Here is a 16,236-nt window from a genome sequence, read left to right as displayed (position 1 = left end):
CTTTACTTTACTTACTACTACTACACTACACACACACACACACACACACACACACACACACACACACACACACACACACACACACACACACACACACACACACACACACACACACACACGTGCGCGCGCGCGCGCACGCACGCACGCATGTACGCACGCATATACACGCACCTAATTTGTGATGATATAAAGTCTAACATAATAAAGAATAATATTATCAAAGTGCACATTTTTATGAGGATTTATGAGTCTAGAATAAAATCTAGTTCGCGTATAAAATAAAAATTTGTAGCCTATGAATTTATTGCGCGACATGATTATTGTATGTTATTTTTTATCGGTAAATAAAAAAAGAAAGCGCATTTATACTACGTAGAAGAATTTAATCATGCCAATCCAAATAAATGACAACATCAACTTGATGCAGTTTGATATATGGCGATAAGGGAATATTCAATAAACGAGTAATTAAATGACAAAGTTGAAAAATATTTTTATTATTTAGTCTTCTTATCTGTTTCCAGTTACTTTCGCAAAAAAAAATGCTCTATGTATGAAACTGTATTCTTGTTTTTATGCAATTATATTAATTCATCTTATCATAGTTTCAAGATCATAAAAATAACTATTTTTGCATTTTAATCGTAGTAGATATTAATCATTGGTCTATGGACTTAAGATAACTCGTCACTTATCGGAAATTACTTATCGAAGAGAGATATTTACTGATGTATTTAAAATTTAAGTCCAAGTACCTCACTTGCCGTTAGATTGTATCTACTATAAATATTATGCAGATATAATTTCTATTAATATTAATATTATATATATATTATATATTATTATATATATATTATATATATATATTATATATTATATATTATATATTATTCTATTAATATTATATAAGTATTATATTATTCGCACAATGTAGTATTTTTGATAATAGTAGGCTTCAGTTAGACACTTTTTTAATTGTCACATCGTATGTCACATTTATCCTGAAATAATTTAAGAGAATTAACTTCTTTTTTATGAAGGAAACTGTATAAATGTAAAGTAGACACGTTTCTATCGTATCATGCCGCGATTAATTGTGTTTATGTTTCGTCACGCAACCGTATATCTGACAATCATCAAAATTTTGTCAGAGGCAAATAGACGGCTATGAGTATCGAGTATACTTATTCATGTGAATACTACGAACATCAATATAAAACTTGCATCCAATCGCGAAATAGAAACCCATTCGCAATACCCACGCGGCTCACTTTAAATTCCTTGAGACTTGAGCGGTCTTATCAGTTTGTCGACACCATCTACCAGTCGCGGTAGAAAGAGATCTCAGAAGTCTGGAGAGTGTTTGTGATACACGTTTGAGTCTGCTTTGTTCCCATGTCAAGTTTCTCTCCGATGAATTAAATTACGTGTAAATTTCTGACGGTCTTCTGGAAAGTGCATCTCATTTGCATCTCACAGTTGCATCGTTTATTTTATGTCGTGATACAATATCGTCGACGACATAATCATTGTCCCAGACACATTTTAACCTTAATGAAATACGTATTAGAAAATATTGTTTACGGTTTTGTGAAGATAATAACGATATTCGTAATTCTGAATAAAATTGATATTTCCGGACATCTTTGCGATATTGTGTTCGATAAAATTTGCTTTACGTTTATTTTAATATAAACGCTTACGTTTATTTTAATATTTTAATACGCAAAAAATTTCGCTAAAAGTGAGCAAAAAACGTGCCAACGACGTTTCATGAATCATCAATGTTCTATATCCTTGTGTATATTTGTAATCAATCAACGTTCAAAAATGTGTTTCTTCATCGGCTGGCGCGAAGGTGGCATAAAAATTCCTAATTTATGAAGTGGAAGTCTATTAAGGTTTGTTTATTGAGAATAAACTTACAAAATTTCCATTTTACTTCAATAAAAATTTTATTACATTTGTGTACATTATATTCAGATTTCAAAAACACACACGCACACACAACATAAAAAGTATTTAAGTTGTTATCACATTTCTTGATGACAGATTTTCCATCATTTTCAACTATTTGCTGTGTCTCGATATTATCTACAGCAAACACAACGTGTTATTCACATATTTATTTAGAGACATTTAAATGACATTCAAAGAAATGATAAATATATCCTTGATTAAAAAATTTTTTATAAAACAACATTATTATTAAAATTTTATAGTTCATATATTTACTGATGATAATAAATCTGATAATAAATCTGTTACATATAACGAAATTTTCATTGAATAAAAGATTTACATAGAAATTTTTTTTAATGTCAGAATTTATTTAAAATTTACGAACAATCGATACTAAGCTGTGATATAATGATTATCATTTCGCAATGTAATAATGAAATAAAAATAGCACCCGATGAAAAATAATTCATCGCTTGTAGACGCGCAGAAAAAGAAGTCATCATTTGTATTGCACTCTTATCTGCGCTCGTTATTGTTTGCGCAATATTGTTTTGTCCAAGATAAGTATTCCATATACCTATTGTGCTGCTGAGGATTATTTGCTTGACTCATTTGGTTCATTAATTCTAAGGTTACCAGTGAACTATATTAATTTATTTCCAGTTAAAATATTTCATATTTGGCGAAATACAAAAAACATTCTGATTTTGTATACAAAATATTTTTTATACAAAATATTAAGTTCAATCTTATCTACATTTTCTAAATCGCCAATTCCTTAGTCGATGTAAGGTTAGAAGATTTGTGTGAAGGTTAACGTACTGTTTGCTTCTTCTTGAAAAAGTGTACAAGTGTACCCGGAAATGTCACTCTGGCCGCTCGTGAGGAAGGAGGGAAGAACGAGCGCGATTTGATCGCGCGCTCCGCTCCGTGGAAACGAGGCGAACGTATCGTGGAGAAGTGCATAGCGGTCGCGGGGGAGCAAGCGGGAGGGGAAAGATGACATAATCCCACTCTCGCAATTTGCGAAACAGATTTACGCGTGGGACGGGCCCGGCGCGGGCATTTATGATAATGTGTAGCGCGGTTTACTGGACTCGATGCTCTCCATGCGTGCGAGTGCGTACAGCGTCGTTCAGAATCAGCCGTCAGCAATTCCCTGCGTTGATGCAGACGTAAAATAAGATATGCTTAACTTGATATTAATCGTGTTCAAAGTATTCTGATAATTTATTGATTATGATTTCTTTTTAGAAATTTTTAGAAATATTTAGAAATGAACTACAAATGAATTGGGTTTGCTGCAACAACAGATTAACCCATATTTTGTAAAAACGGAGTAAATGAACTTTAATATTAAAGAAAAGATATTAATATCATATTCAATATTTCAATGTTTCAATTAATCATCTTGTAATATGTGATATTAATATTTTTCCCTTTACTTTATCTTTAAAATTTATTTATTAGAAGTTTTTATGAAACTTGTGGATTAGTTCACTGTTGCAACAAATTTTTCAATTCTTTTGCACTTGCAAAAGTCTGTATATGTATAAAAAAATAGATTAAAAAATTAAGATAAAACTTGATATATTTTCCATCACTTGATTGATCAAAAGAATTTTAAAAAATGTTTCCAAGTAGAAACCGTGTCAAACTTTATTAAATTCCTGGATTTAAATAATAGAAATGATTTTTTAAATAAATAAACCTTAAATTTCTAAGGAAATACAATAATCACATTAATTATATCATTCGACATAAAATTGTATAAATTTAATTTATCCGCACATTTATGTTTATTATATTACAACGACAATCAATCGCTCATCGATCAATAATGGGCTATCATGATCATGGCGATCAAGACGGTTTCTACCGAATTAATCTAGCCATTTCCTTCGATCACATCTGATCTGCCCGATTCCTGGACAATGCTATATAACACATGCACATATAAATCCGCGAATACACACGCGGGAAACACATATAAGCATGATGTAGTTGCTTCGATGGTGAATCCTACTTAACGCCGTCCCTGATGCCTGAGCTGACGCACACGTACGATGCATGTACGACACGCGGGGCAGGGGCACCGGGATAATCGCACAAGACGATTGGTAGCTTCCTGTCGGTCACGTGACCGGCCTGCATCGCGGAACGACAGCGAGCGCATGGGGCTGCGGAGGATGACATTCGTTGCACTCACCCGGTGTCATTAACTATGTCCGTGTGACACACGATGGATTAATAAAATTATGCGCGAGCGCGCACTTACTAATTACAATCGATCAGGGGATCTATCGGGAACGTTTAAGCTTAACTTTGTGACATCCTGATAATCGCCGTCGCTAATTATCGGGACACTTCGAGTCAATAATTTGACGCTAAAACCAGCTGGCTTGGCGGTATTCCGAGACTGTTAAAAACACCCCCGTCAGCTTGAAAAAGTCTCCTTTTCTCGCCAACAAATCGCGAGAGAATTCTCCGATGCGGAAAATGTAGCTCTGGCAGCCCAATCGAAAACACACGTTAAATCGTCGTCTGGGCGAAATGTTTCTCACGACACCTTTAAATTTCGAGTCGAAGAGAAATATGGGCAGAATAGAAACACTGTTGTAACTAGGTGAGCATGCACTCGGAACACTCAGCACGTAAGAGCACTCCCTCCTCTTTTTCTCTTGCCTTTCCTCTCATGACCCATCCCTCTTCATACACATACACTCTTCACTTCGCACACGTGACACTTTTCGAAGTACAAATAGAGTTTATTATTATTAGAAAAATAATTTTATGAAATTAAGAGATGTTATGTATGTATAATTGACGTCATTACAGCGAGATTCTTTATCCTAAATTCAGCTCTTTCTCATCTGTCTTTTCTGACTCTCACATTATGCCAAGTGAATAATATATTTATCTTATGTAAATAATATATTTCATATTTATAGTTCATCATTGTGACAATACATTAACATATTTTTGATTTTATATTTTTTATTAGATTCTTATAAAATATTTTACTACGCAAAACTGTAATGAGTTAATTGTATATTTTTTCATGTAATATATACATAATAAATTATACGTGATATAAGAATTTCTTATTATCGAGCACTAACCAATTAGTCAAAACATGATTGATAAAAACATTATTATTTATAATATCTAAAGCAATTTGAGAAACAATAGAATTTTTTGCCATGTTACGCATCAGTTCACGGACGTTTTGTTTCGAAATGAAGTCCAAGGCATTTCTAAATTCAAATCTTATCGTCATGCTTTGATCCACTGCCGATAACATCCGATGATTTATCTACAATTGTTTCGCAAACACAATTTGCGTCGCGAAAACAATCCGTAGTCGACAAATTGATCGCGTGAGACCTTATGGAGAACTAATAAAGTAAATTTATATGAAAGAAAAAATAGATCTCTATCAAATTACGATTTCAATGGATCACGTTGGTAAGTAAATTAATCACATTGACATTGACTTGTTCGACTTCAATTCGAATCGCATGTCTACTCGTTTGTTAATTATGGCTGTTACACAAGTGCTCGACAGAGAATCCTTTGTATATCATAATGCAGAGAAAATAAAAAGTTATTTTTGTCAAAAATTTAACAATATTGCATAACCTATTTGCAATATTAAAATCCTAATGCAAAAACGATTAAAAGACGATTAAAAGACTTTGTTATAATAGTGTCCTTGATGCATATGATTTCGAAATATGTTTTTTATTAAATCGTTTCTATAATAATTTAATTGTAAAAATCTCGTTAATAAATTCTTTTGGATTATCTTTTTATTTCATGCACAAAAAATTTTATATATATATATATATATAGTATAACAAAAAATTATATTTCAACAAAGATTTATTAAAATTATTAAGAGATATGAAGATTTAATAATAATAATTCTACAAGTTCTAAACAAAGGCGAATAATACATATCTAAGGCTATAAGAAATAATGCTATCAGGTGCTAGAAATTCATTATCTATCTTTATTTAAAACTTATAAAACTGTTGAACTTTATTAAGTCTTTATATCAGAGTCTTTATATATAATGTTAAGAAATTTTTGTTGAAGTACAATTTTTTGTATTGAATAATTATATTTTATTAATAAAACCAATTATTTCTATATTATTTTCAAAAATTGTAAATAATAAATTTATAACGTAAAGGTTATAAAAAATGATATATTACGAAGAGTTGAAACGATCAGAAGGAACTGTGATTATGATCATTCTTTCATTTCACGTTTCTTCCTTACGTCGAATTGTTTTCGCGAGTCGCGGAGCTCATTCGCGCGGTTACGCTACCTTCCGGTGGAAAAAACGGAGATTAACCGCGCGACGACGTTGCCTCGCAATATCGTGCCATCTATTTTGTAATAGAAACAACGGAAGAGCCTAATTCCGCGAGGCTGCCTCGCTCTCGTCCTCCTCGCCATTAGACGTGCAGATACATGCTCGGCGCGCATATATATGTATATACATATGATGCCATTCCTATCTATCTACCTATACTTACTTACCCCAGCTACCTACCTACCTACCTAATTATACCGAGTGGTCCACTAGGAGCGATAAGCGATTTACATACCGAACGGCGCGATGGATTTACCGCTTGGCTGTGTACGACATCGATATACTCGAGTCCCGGCCGAGCCGAGCCGAGCCGAACTGAGTCGCGCCATGTCGACTTTGCTCCATTTTGCTCCTATTTCAGGAAGTCGGAGGAACGGCTCGCAAATAGTGGAATTGCAGAACGCGTCGCGTTTTCTCTTCCTCTTACTCGCGCTCCTTGCTCCGTATGTCGTGTTCACGGGAATAGTTGCTCTTTGCATTCCGCGCGGAACGCGCGCGAAACGAAAGCGTACTGTCGCCATGTCCGCTCCGCTCCGCTCCTTCGTTGCGTTCTTCCATTTTTCGGCGGTCTTGTCTTACCACGACTAGAGTTAATCCAGAATGAGAGACGTCAAGACGTCTCAGGAAAGAATTATACATTTGTGGAGATTATTTCACAATGATTGTAAATATCGTAAAATGCATCGATTTTATTTTTATTTTATTTCACCCTCCCTTGATAATTTACACATTGAAAGAAGTGTTCTCAGTTTTGTAAAATAATAATGGAACACGTAAAATATTAAATTTCCTTATAATGCAAATTCTAATATCGAATGCAAATTCTAATATCGAAATATCGAATAATGTCTATCTGTGTTCCAAAAAAAAATTGTATAAAATTTTTGCTGGGTAAACATTAGCATTGCTTTTTTCTCCTCTTATTTATCATATCTTGTTTTGTATAATATTAGCGAGTAAAAAGACATTCAAAATAAGAAGATGGATTAAATTCACACTGATTAAAGCATATATAATATAATTTTCTTTATATTTGCAAATTACAGACTTAGCTATAAATATGTTATTGTATTATTGTGCCAATTATTATCATTAGCTTTTGCCAAGAATTTAATCTTTATTACCGAAAATTTTGTAAAATCATTGTAAGTTGTTGGCGCATTTATTATTGTATTTAGTTCATTGATAATAATTTAGCTTTTCGCAAAAACATTGCGGAAAATAGATCTGTTTATATATTTATATGTCTGACATTAACAGATATACTAAATAAAACACGAAGAAAGATATGTTCGTATCATGTGTACTTTCGGTATCAATTCGATATTACGTTATAGAGATATTAATATGTAACGTATACTGTAACTGAATCGCAAGAAGGTGCGACGGTCATTCGAGGATATAAATCTCACTGTGTCGCATAGAACATGCGCTCAATAATCGATAAATAAAGCATTCATTCGAGAAGATAGGCATAAACGTGCCAAACGATGATTCAGATTTACTGTATGTTCCCTCCTCATTCTTAGTGACATTAGTATATTTTGCTTCGCGGTAACTTCCGTAACCGTGAGGTTACTAAGAATTGGTACGTAGTGATTTCTCGGAAATATTTATTTTCGCGTCCTTTAATTCGCATCAATCTATATACCTGTATGTAGACTAAAACATTTTTTTATTTAAACATTTATTTCTTTATTTTCTCTTTTTCGTAGATAATAATAAATTCGTTATCGTGCTTTGCAAAGTTATACAAAGTTATACAAAGTTAAATTAGTTTGCATGCACACATAACGAAGATAACATATTTGGAAATAAAATGAAAATTCGAGTTTTTTATAAAATATATATTTTTAGTAAGTAAATATTTTGTGAGCTAAAAATTAAGAAGTACGTTTATATACATTAAATGAGATTATTTCACAAAAATTAAATTACATGCGTATTATTAATATTATTTTTGAATATTTAAATATACTTGACGTAATTGCATAGATTTGTCTCATAAATTGAAGAAATGAAACGTAGTAGCTCTCATAAAATTTGAATCATATCTGAAAGTTTTCCAAAGAATGCTTTGACATTAACATTCTTTATTGCAATATTAGATAAACACGTTTCATTAAATTAGCACGGAAAGTTAATAATATAAAGAAGTAATGTAAATAGCTTTCTCTCGATATAATTTGTATAGCCTTTCGTCGTGCTGCATACAGTGCAACTCAATTTGATTTGAATCTGATTACTGGCGCGAAATATATCGAGCACAGCAATGACAACAGGACTCTATTTTCAACGACAGTTATTCTTAGAATGGCGTAAATTTAATTGCGACAGGCGTAGCGACGCACAGCGACAAACATGTATCGCTTGAAATATGACTTGGAAATGTAGTGCAACGGCGATTATTTAATTCAGTTAATTATTCCCCATTGGATGAGAAGCTTTTAAAGAATTGTCACTGAATTTTAACGTATGTATATGGGTTTAATCATCGAAAGAGAAAAATATTCACTGATAACTTTATTGAAAAAAGGAGGTTATTTATGGCAATGATCGTCATGTCAGATATATAGTTACAACTTATTATATTATATATCGTTATATAACATGATATCTTAGAAATACGTAGATATTTTCTTTAATTTAAAATCGAATTTTCTTTGACAAGAATGATAATGTTTCTTTTCAGCTTAAAAGTACAAAATAAGATGTAATCTAATAAGGTTATGTAAAATTAAAATGAATTTTCAAATGAATCATTTAAAACAGATGCAATGTTTGAAATTGCTTTAGGAATTTTGATGATGTATTGATTGTCTGGAAGCATTTTGAGAATATATTTGTCGGAATTCGAAAACATATGTTATATTGGCAAAGATAATACAATTTCAAAATCTAGGTGACGTGAAAAATTTATTACGTTGCAACTATTAAAGGATAAAGAGATGGATTCTGTCAATTGCAAAATTACGGATGTATTTAAGTCTATGAATTTATTATTTATTATAAATAATTATATCATAAGCTATTTGCGCACGCGTATAATAAACACATATTTTATCTAATAGAAATCAAAATACAAAAATTCACGTAATTTAAAAAAAAAGCATGGATTCTGTATACACGCGGATACTTTTATCATACCTTTGCATAGGTTTGTCTTTCTCCCAGAAAATGGTAGACTTAACGAAGTTAATATTTTTAAAGGAATAATGAATTCGGACTGCTTGGGTCGCACGTTCTGGCTCTAAATCTTTTTCGTAAATAGATTATGGCGCGAGATAATGAAAAATTTGCTAAGGCGTAAGTTATTACATTCTTCTCTCTATGTTGAAACTTTCTTCTTTCATCACAATCATCCTTGATGCTGTTTATAATTTGTGTATGGTGTTTAAAAAATGTAATCCGTCGCGTTATGTCCTGCTTGTGAAATTAGTTTACACACAGTATTGTATTCTTACCACATATGTCAAACGTAATCCTAATATTTGGTAGATAAATCTTACATAAATGATGATATTGCCCGAAAAAATTGAGAATAAAAAATGCTTTTCTCGCTTATAAGAAATCACGCAATGTGCATTCAGCAATGCTATTATCAAAGGTATGTGCATTGAGATAAGATAATTTACGGAGTATCACGTGATTAGAATAATCGCAGACTTGTCTGCTATCAGGAACTAGCGGCAAGAAAATTGAAATATGAATCATCTAGTACACAACGCGTGCTCCAAATACCGTCTTACTGTCTCATATCGCAAAAGATGCACTTATGTTCTTTTATGACTTCGCGTAATGCCGCGTTTTGATCTCTGCGAGATATCGACATGTAGTCAGTAGTCAGTACTTTTATAAGTGTACGGCATGTTCCTAAAATTTTGCTTGAAATTTGAATTAAAAACGAGATGAAATATTACGATTAAATGTAGACAGATAAAACAATTAATTTCTCAGCTTTTTTCAGTTCAGGAATGAACAATGTGTCTAGTCATTTACGCGAAAAAGTAACCACCTTCGAAATTCGATAGATGGATTCCGGAAATTTGCGCTCGTCTACGTTTAGCTGTAATGGCTAATTTATATCGAGGAATTTTTCCAGGGTAGTTGTGGTATCATGAGTATGTCGCGAACGGCACGCTGAACTCGACACGACAACTAAGAGCGGCAGTCGGCGCGGTGGCTCATTCCCGTTGATAAATTCGCGTTTGCGTGTGTCTGAATGCACCATTGATGAGAGGTAGAAGTGGTCAACGTCGGCCAAGAACCTGGTTCTATACTGCGGACAGCACTTGCGCGCGCTGACATTAGTATTAATAGTTATGAATCTAGAATAGAACGTGCCACAGGCTGTGTGTTATGTAGATATGGGGTACATCCGTGCACGTTTTACAGCCAAGGAGATATGAATGCAAATAAGATACGATATTAGAAAATCGAAAAGATTTCTCCTCTCGGTCTCGAGGGTCTCGATCGGTTGAATCGTGCGTTGGTGCGACTCGCACAAGAAAGGAAGGTCACGACGCGCACCACGCCGATAAACTCGATGAAAAAGAGCTTCCCAGAAAATCGCGCGTCCCAAAGTCTCTACGCAACCTGCTGAGAATGTCATTAGGGTTAACGATCTCGGCGTGTCGGCGTGAAACGGGACGGAGCGTGTGAAAGCGCAAAACAGAGAAACGCGATAACGACCGAGCGAATTTGCGCGAGCGTGTTTTTCGCATTCGCAACCAGATAAACGCTTCTTACTGTGCGAATAATCGACCTGTTCAGACGGTCGCTCGTCGGATGCGAGATTAACAGTGATTTTATATACTCTGTATTTTATTCTTTTTACTCTTACTGACGAATTATTATCTTAGATTCATTTCGCGTATTTATTTGAAATTTATGTCACATTCGCAGTTTTTTTTATACATATAATAAAGAGAATATGATGATACAATTAAATTGAAACTAAAAACGTTGTTTTACAGACAATGGAAAATGCTGATAAATATTTGATTATAACGTTTAAACGTTTTTGGTGTTATTTCTAAAATGTAAAAAAATGATATCTATTTCTTTCTATTACATTTCTATTTATTTCTCTCAAAATATCTTTAAATACATTTCACTTATTTATTTACTACATTATTGAGATAAGTTCTTTCATATTTCTATGAAAATGTAATAATTGAGGCAGATATCTCTCGAGAAGAAGACTTAGCTCTCTGAAATGATCTATGTAAGGTATAGATAATTTTGTTAACGTCATATATATCTTAATTTTGGGCCTCATGCCTATTAAGCAGAATTTATGTGCGGTTAATTTTAAGTATGATCTATGATATGAGTCCTATAAATCGCGAGAATTAACCTACTTAGGTGTAAATTCCTCCCCTCCCCCTCCCCTTTACAAATTAATTATATGCAGTCTTAATATAATATCTAAAGAATTCTGTTGCCTATTTTAGAGCAATCGCAGCGAATTTTGGTTTAAAATGTGAGGGGTTCTTTAGCTGATCATTCGAATGTTCATCTTTTGGTGTCAGGTGCCCTGTCTGCTTTTAGGTGTATTTATAGTATAGTCTTCTTAGAACGTGTGCTTGAGAGTTAGAGGAAACTAGATAGGCTTCTTCCACCGACTAGCTTAAATCTTGTTTTCATTCTCCAAACTTCTTCTTTCTTCTCCTGTATCACTAAAGTGGCTACGCTATGTGTGGCTACAACAAAAGGAATGTGTTCTGCAATCCATAATATATTTACACCTGAAAGATAATTTGGGATAAAAGAGGCATTTTGCTAAAAGATATAATTTCGATGCTTACATACTTTCACAATAAAATCATAGATAAATATCGAAAACAAATTGTCTACAAATAGAAAGCTCTATATTATAAACATTTTGCATATCAATCTTGATGTACATTTGTTTATATCGCACTCCCGCAGGAAAAGTGAAATGACACAAGTCAAATTTTTCAAATTTCGTATTACGCGAATAACGCGGATTGTGTGTTTTAAATATATCGATCTTCAATCAGAGAAAGTGATATAAGTTAAATTTACAGAAATTTATTTAGAAAATAGAAAAGGAAAAACGAGAAGAGAGACTTAAATCAAAACAAGAATAATTTTTAGGAATTTAACAAAAATCATAACACAAAATTAATATCTATATATTACTTTTATAGACTTGAAACAAGCACTTTGTGATTAATTCTAATTTAATAACTTATATTTAATACAGTCGTGCTCTCTCTAAATTTCTTGGAGTGAAACATCAACTCCAAAAGAGGTAAAATACCATTGTTGAATAAGAGTGGCAGATTTTCACTCTTTTAGAGTGAGATTTCACTTTAAAAAATTTAGAGAGTAAGTAATTAATTTCGAAATATACAATTTATATTTTTGACTTGTGTCATCTTTCTTATGCATGGAGGTGCAATATGTTTCGAGCATTTCTCGTATTCATGGAGCAAACGACGAATACATGCCGTTGATAACGTTGTTGTCTTTGATGACACATCGTTGTGAAAGTAATAATAAAGAGCGCCATAATGACGGCTGGGATTTTGTACAGGATCGGCGATCCGCAAACACGTGAAGTGGTGTCGCGAGATGGGCTGAATGTATGTGCGATCGGTGGATGATCGGAGAACGACGCAATTGTAATTATTTTTCCCCAATGACTGACGTCGATCTCCTTGTGATTGAGCCGCGGATGAAACGTTGAGTGTCGTTCCCTCATCAGTCCAGCTTCGCGTAAAACAACGAGATAAAGTCGAATCTTATCGGACCGTATTAGAACAAGAGATCCTTTAGCACGAATTCAATATTGGATTTACAGTCGGAAGTCATCATGCGAAAACGGACCATTGTTTTATATTGTCAAAGATACAATGTATGTCACTTAACAAGATATTTTTGTCAGAAAAATAAAAATATTTCCATGCTGTATCAAATGTAATATAAATCTAGGAATATTTATTAATATATTTAGTTATTATCTAAGTTATTGTAAAAAGAAGATTTTTTAATATAATACCTTTAGCAAAAAATGAAGATTATTATAATAATTGTAACATATTAAATTTGTGTCTAAATAATTATGTTTTTAAATTAATTCAAAATAATTTTGTTTTTAAATTAGCATTTCTAAGAAAATATCAATGGTATTTTATTATCAGCGTAATGAATACGATGCAACGCTTCCAAATAGTTTGCTAATTTTATATTACGCAATAATAATAATTATGAAATATTTCCACCGCGATTCTCCTTATTTTGATAATTCGATTATCAATTATTCTCCGATGCGATAGGCAGCATTTCGCTCTCCAAATTGCTGTAAATTCCGCACGGTGTTAATTGTTTTCGCGATTGCCGTGTTTTCTCATAAAATGGCACGAAAGAATGCGTTATGCAAATGATTGAAAATGCGTGCAATAAAATTGAACAAACGTTCGATGAGTTTTGCTACGTATAAGAATGCTGTAAAAAATAATGAATAAAAATTAATATTTACTTATAATTATTTAAATATTATATATATATATATTTTATTTATATATCTAGAAAAATTTAATGAGTCATAAATACTGAGAACATATGACAGCGTTCGTCTACTAAATAGCAGAGTAAAATGCTTTAAAAGAAAAGCTTGTTGTTCAGTTATTCACATGTCACATTACGCGCGACAACAACACATCATTTTAAGATCGCAAAACTCGTTCATTCCATCTCATTCGCTTATCTTGGAATAATTATGTACGGAATAATTAAAACGGCGGCACAGAGGTTCTCCGTTCAAGCTTTGTCGTTATAACCATATACCATCCAATGAATAATTAAGACCAGTGCAAGCGCGGTGCTGCAATTTATATCGCAACGTATTGCGTCCGATAATATCATTGTTTCACGGCGGCAAATGTTATACGTTAATTGCGACGAGTGAATGCGCGTTTTATTGTTTTCTAGAACGAGTGAGTTACGATGACGCCGACAATAGGGTGTCAGACATTGTAAGGAGCTGTCCAATTCGAATTTATATACCGATTGCTTCGCTACTCAGCGGATTATTTCGCAACAAGATGTAAACCTGTGAGAAATCGATTGACCAAATTTATTGGGCGTTCGTGCATGAGACTGTAGAAAACAGTAACGAGATATATCGGACTGCCGCATTTGCGAAAGGGAGAAATATTGGAAATGATTCCCAAGCTTCCTTACCTGCTATCTCTCTTGTTGGAACGAGCCGAGAGGACGAGTCGGCGGGCGCCACGAACAGGCGAACAGATACAGTAAAGAGTTCCTCGACCTTACGGTTCGATCCTAGAGAAGTTGCTCTTCCTGGTTTCATATTATGGAGTTGGGAGATTCCAGTTCTGAGAGAAAATGAATAGAATATAGAAATATGTTCGAAAGATTTTTGCATATTACATTTTGTTTTCTGTTTCTGGACTGAAAAATGAGTCTAATAATTTTTTTAAATTTTCTTCTTAATTTTTAAGAAATAATTAGAACAAAGCATTAAGAATATTGCTATATTAATTATTATTAATAAAGTAAAAAGACACGATGTATATGTTATAATAATATTAAATTTTTATCGTTTATTTGAGAAATGATAAACGTTTAACATTATTATAACGTATACATCGTGTCTTTTGTTTTTTTCTAATATTGTGATGTAAGCGAGATAATTAATTCAACATAAAAAATTGCTCGGTAGAACAAAATAGTTATTTGAATTCTATTGTAAAATATTGATGACTGCGACAAATGAAGATTTAAGATGCACGCACAATATATAATATAATTAAATATATCCTTAATATAATCCTTCAAAAAAAAATTATCTACTATCGTTTGCGATTGTTGTCTTGATACCAAGAACTCTCTTTAAATTCATATATAAAAAATAAATACGAAAGAATAATGAATATTGCGAAATTGTGCCTTCTAAAAATGGATTAATCGTTTTTTCTCTTACTCAGAGAAATGTAATCATTAAATAATTGAAACTTGTCCAAATAACGCAATTACTTTGTAAGGGCATTATTATATAATCATCGCCGTCTGTGATTGTCTATGTGTAAGCATCTGCGAACCACTGACTACCGCGACTAACCGTCACAGGTGTTAAATATTAAACTCAGTCACCGGGGGGTAGACGCGCTTTAGAAATCTCGCCAGACATTGTCGCGCTCTCATTTGGGATATGATATTTAACGAAGCTGTGTCAGAATATGCGACGGCGTGTTACGGAAATATTACATGTAATATTTGATCACTCATTACTGTCTCTACGAATCAGGTATTTTTATTACTCGGGATAATCTGATATGGTTTGATACTTCCGGACGTGAAATATTGAGAGGCTACATCGCATTCTCATCGACTGCAAGAGACATTTTATAATAAACACGCAACGTTATATGCGTCTCGCAGTTTTATTTTGTACGTTGTATGAAACCAGTCTTTCACGAATAAATGCATAAATTTATCTCTCTATGCTTATCTACTTTTTAAGATTATTCTTTAATACAGTTCTAATATATTTTTAAAATAATCTTTTAAAGTAAAACCTACATTTCTACCGTAAATGCAAAAAGTATTTGTAGGGATATCTTTTAAATAAATTTTATTTTTATAATATAAACATTTTATAATATAAGCAATTTATTAAGAATAAAACAGATTACATATTTCTTAAAATTCTTTTACGTAAAAATAGTAATATTTAATATCTTAATAATAAGAAAAATGAACAAAAGAAAAATATTCATTGTTAATGAATGTTCATATTTACAAATACGACTTTTTAAATAAAAGTCTTCCTTGTACGAATATTTTTTGCATTTATTATATATATATATATATATATATATATATATATAATAAAT

This window comes from Atta cephalotes (assembly GCF_000143395.1).
Source record: "Atta cephalotes unplaced genomic scaffold scaffold00017, whole genome shotgun sequence".
Lineage (NCBI taxonomy): Eukaryota > Metazoa > Arthropoda > Insecta > Hymenoptera > Formicidae > Atta > Atta cephalotes.
The sequence above is the reverse complement of the archived record's forward strand: the minus strand, read 5'-3'. Positions refer to the sequence as shown.